This window comes from Otolemur garnettii, unplaced genomic scaffold (genome assembly GCF_000181295.1).
Source record: "Otolemur garnettii isolate 467f Iridium unplaced genomic scaffold, OtoGar3 scaffold00124, whole genome shotgun sequence".
NCBI classification, from domain to species: Eukaryota; Metazoa; Chordata; class Mammalia; order Primates; family Galagidae; genus Otolemur; species Otolemur garnettii.
In genome coordinates this window covers 758,695-763,410 of record NW_003852519.1, presented here as the reverse complement: position 1 = coordinate 763,410, position 4,716 = coordinate 758,695, and positions in this window count along the sequence as shown.

Below are 4,716 nucleotides of genomic sequence, written 5' to 3'. Positions count from 1 at the left end.
AACAGCTGACGACTGTGGTTTGGCTGTTCTTGCTCCCAGGGCAGTGTGGGTGCCAGGATTGCAGGGTCACCAAGAGGGCCTGTTCTCTGGGGATGCTGTAAATCCTTATCTCCCCTTTCTAGACTGGTGGTTCTGAAGCTTGGCAGCGTATCGGACTCATTTGGGGAGCTTTAAAAAAAATACCGATGACTGGCTCCCAGCCCCAGACACTCTGATTTGATTGGTTCGGAATGTGGTTTGGGCATTGGGATAGTTCAAAGCTCCCTAGGTGTTTCTGATGTGCAGTCCAGGTTGAAAACTCACAGTTCTAGGCTGGCCTATTGGTGCATTCTTATATCTGATCCCCAGTCAGTGTTAAGTCCTTCTCTGCTATCCTTAGACTCTTCCAACCCTTTCTACTGCCACCCCTCCACAGGCTGGAAAACTCTGGCAGAAACTCTGTTTCTGAATACAGAACTCCTATTTATCCTACAAGACTCGGTTCAAATATTTTTTTCATAGCAGAGACTTTCCTGGCTTCCTCTATCAGGAAGGAAGACTTTCCTGGCTAACCTCTATCAGGTTAATTGCTTCTTTCTCTATCTCCTAAAGCACTTGGGATGCACTTGAATTATAACCTTTTATTTCATTGTATTCTAATTATAGTAATTCGCCTCTTAAGGATGTTTCAGTCCATGAGGAACTGCATATACAATGGTGGTCCCAAAAGATTATGATGGGGGTAAATGATTCCTGTAGTGGCCTAGTGAGGTTGTAGCCATTATCATAGCGCCGAGTTTTAAAAATAAACTTAGTGTAGCCTCAGCGTGCCGTGTTGATAAAGGCTACAGTGCTGCGTAGTAGTGTCCCAGCTCTCACATCACTCCTCACTCACTGACTCACCCTTCACATCACTCACTCACTGGCTCTCCCTGAGCAACTTCTAGTAATGTAAGCACCATTCATGGTAAGTGCCCGGTAGAGGTATACCTTTTTTTTTTTTTAATCCTACCTTTGCTATATTTAGATATGTTTAGATACACAAATGTTTACCCTTGTGATCCAGTTGCCCACAGTATTCAGTACGGTGACATAGCCTAGGAGCAATAGGCTGTCCATATAGTCCAGGTGTGCAGTAGGCTGCACCATGTAGGTTGTGTAAAATTAGCACAACAATGAAATCGCATAACAAAGCCTTTCTCAGAACAGTCGGTAAGGAACACAGGGCTATTTTTGTGTTTGTATCTTCACTCAGTACTTGGGGGAAGGCTTGTACCTTGTTGGGGCCTTAATAAAAGTTTGTGATTGAAGGAATCCCATGGTTGGAGATAAGCCAAGATGCACAAGGTTCTGGATAAGGAAATTCCTTAATTTCAATTCCGTACAGTGAACCGAGTGTCTACTGGTACAATGTTAAGTGAGCCATGGACCCGGCCCTGGAAGAGCTCCTCCTGAAGCTGGGTTCTCCGAGGCTAGCTTGGGAACTGGGCTCTCATCAATTCCAGCTTGGGAACTGCTTTCAGAGAGACCAACTGGGAGCATAGTGGGGACCTGGGTTTCCCTTTCATGCGTTCTTCTGTGGCACTCACCACCCACAGGTTTAGGTGGGTTTCCTGGCATGCCTTTCACGAACTTGCCCTTGTCTACCTCTTCAGGCGTGCAGTTTCCTGACCACACCACCTTTAATGGATGGAGCATAGTTCCTCACACCCCCCATGTTATTGCCAGTTTGTTTGTGCCTTTCTGTTCCTTTGAGGTCCCCTCTTTGGTCTTGCTTGGCTGGCTATCAGCCATGGCTGGTGGGCCTTCGTGGCAACCCCAGGCCAGATGCCTTCTTTTTGGGAAACATTCTGCGTGAGAATTGTTCAAACTAGTTTCTTATGAGTCTGGTCTGGCACGTAGTAGGTGCTTCATAAATGTTGAGCAGCGATGAATGCTTACCCAGTGATTCTCATACTTTATTCTACCTGTACATCATTCATATGCAAACACACTCCTGCACTTCACATCACTCATCACACACAGCGACTCTGTCCAGGGCAATGGGTTTGGGATAGGTAGGCACATTCTCCCAGGGGAATCAGGATATGAGTGGGAGGTCAGAGGATCTAGTTAGAAATTCTCTCTTCGTGCCACCTAGATTCAAATGTGTGTCTTGTTCTCAAGTTGAGAGCTGTTGAATTACTATAGGCCAGGTGGTGTGCTACGCACTTTAAAAATTACGTCTACGATGCTCACAGCAATCTTGCTAACCAATTATTATCCATCCTCCTTTTATGTGTGACAAAACTGATATTAAGTGATTTGCCCAAAGCCACACACCTGGCAAAGGGCAGATGGATATGAGGACCAAAGCCACATTATTCCCTGATTTACTATTATGCCTCTTTCCCTCAGTAGAACCGGGAATTTCCTAAAGACTTGGACTTGGTCTTAGTAGTTTTTATATCCCAGCGCCTGACACAGAGCCTGGCATCAGATGGTCCCCAGTAAACAAGTGTTAGACTGAACTGAACCACTCTTGGCCGCTTCTCTCTGCCACTTAGCTACAAATGTTGTTTGGGAAGACACGTTCAGACCAGATGCTGCTGTGTCATCCACAAGGCCTTCGTGGGTCAAATAACCAAGTCTGTCCACACATACCACGTCAGAGCCCTGCTTTAATTAATATTTTGCCTCTTACACAGGTCATTACAAAATGTTGAGGTACACAAAAATCAAGAAGCGTAAAATCTGTGTGAATGGAAACAAAGGAGGCCCTCCCAGCATCACTGATAAGCCGAGCAAGTTGCACCTGGCCCAGGTGAATCAGAAAGGACGCCGTCGACTGGGTTTGTTGGAAGTGAAATAACGGACCATAACACAGTCTATTTCAAAACTTTCTTAGTGACCCATGTAAAAATCTTGTAGAATTCTGTTTTTATAGTTGTCCTCCCTATGTCAGGGTTGGGTTCTACTTTTCTTTTCTAGATCCTCTGTGTTTGGTCTCTTCTCCCGTTCTGTCTACACTGTCCCTCCAGGGAACAGAGCCTTTTTCTTCTTAGCTGACGGGTCCCTTTGCCCCAGGAGTTCACAGTGAGATAGATTTGGAAGCCTATCTGTGTAACATCTCAAACAGCAGCCCTTAAACCAGCTCAGCTTTTCTTCCACTGGGGCAGATGCCCCCAGGTGGTTTACGTGGCTGCTCCATAAAGCTGTGAACATGGTATCCGCCAGTGGGCTGCAAGCCCCCTCTGTAAGAGTAACCCATAGCTGTGTGTGCCAAAAAATCAGTGCAGGAGCAGCGTGAACACCCACAACCATTCTATTAGAATTTCCACATCTCTCAGGTTTGCTTTTCTAATCTGCCTTCGTTGTCACTCTCCTCCCCTCCACCCAGAAACTCACATCTGCTACGAGGGCAGCTTCGTGGTAACAGGGCTCCCCTGCCACGGGTCTTCATTATTCACAGCAGCTCTGTAAATTAGGCTGGGTCTGATTCTATCATCCTGCTTCTTCGCTCTAGATTTCCCCCGTCTAGTCTTTGTGCCCCTCACTCACCTGTCTCTTTTTGGATTAATGAAGTACATGTGAGTATTTCATTTTCTCTCGTCTATCATTTTATTTATATTTTTTTAAATGCAGGCTATTTCTGAATCCTCTATAGACCTTTGACCTACAATTCTTTGTTTGAGTCCAGTGGTTTCTGCAAAAACGGCTTTTTTAGCTCATGGCCGTCTGAACAGAGTGAGCGAGACTCCGTGTGGAATGTAAGCACTGGCGACAATATGCTTCCGTTTACCCCTCTTCTGTTCTCTCCGCTGTGTTGTCACACATTTTACTTCTACATAGATTACAAACCCTGAAACACACTGTCATTATTTTTGCTTTAAGCAGACAATGTACTTTATAGGAGCTTAAAAACAAAGACGTATTTTACGTCTACCTGGTATATTGACCATTGGATCCAATCCTGGATCTGCGTTTCTATCTGGTATCATTTCCCTTTGGCCTGAGTAACTTCCTTTAATATTTTTTCACTGTGCAGTTTGGCTGGTGATAAGTGCTCTTTGCTTTTGCTTATTTGAACGGTATTTTGCTTTCAATTTTGAGATATTTCAGTTGGATACAGAATTCTAAGTTAACAGTTTTTAGAACATCAAAGATATGTTTTGGATCACCCAGATTCTGATGAGAAGTCAGTGATAATTCTCATTATTTTATTTTTATTCTTTTATCTTTTTTTTTCAGGCTCCTTTATTCCGTGAATATCTACAGAACACCAACTATAGGCAAAACATTGACATAATCATTGAAGATAACATTGGGACAAATATATCAATTTTATGAGGAAACAAAAGCATTATCTACAAATCAATTATGAGATAAGTGTACTCATTACCACCACTCCTAGTAAAGTTGAAGATGCTAGCTAGTACAATTATGATAACTTAAAAATTCCAATGGTTTGTAAAAAAAAAAAATTTCATTACTTCCGAGGTACCAAGTTACTTGCAAGTTACCAAAAACAATAGAAAAATTTAGCAATGTAGCTAACTTCAAAATAACTATACAAAATCAATTATGCTATCTTTCTTTTTCTAATATTATTTTGTAATTCTTTTTTATATAGAAATGTAATTGATAATTCTCATTATTGTACCCCTTTAGTATGGTGGGACTACTTTTTTGGTCCCCTAGATTCTTTTAAGATCTGTATCTTCATTTTTCAATAATGTGACTATAATGTACTTGGAC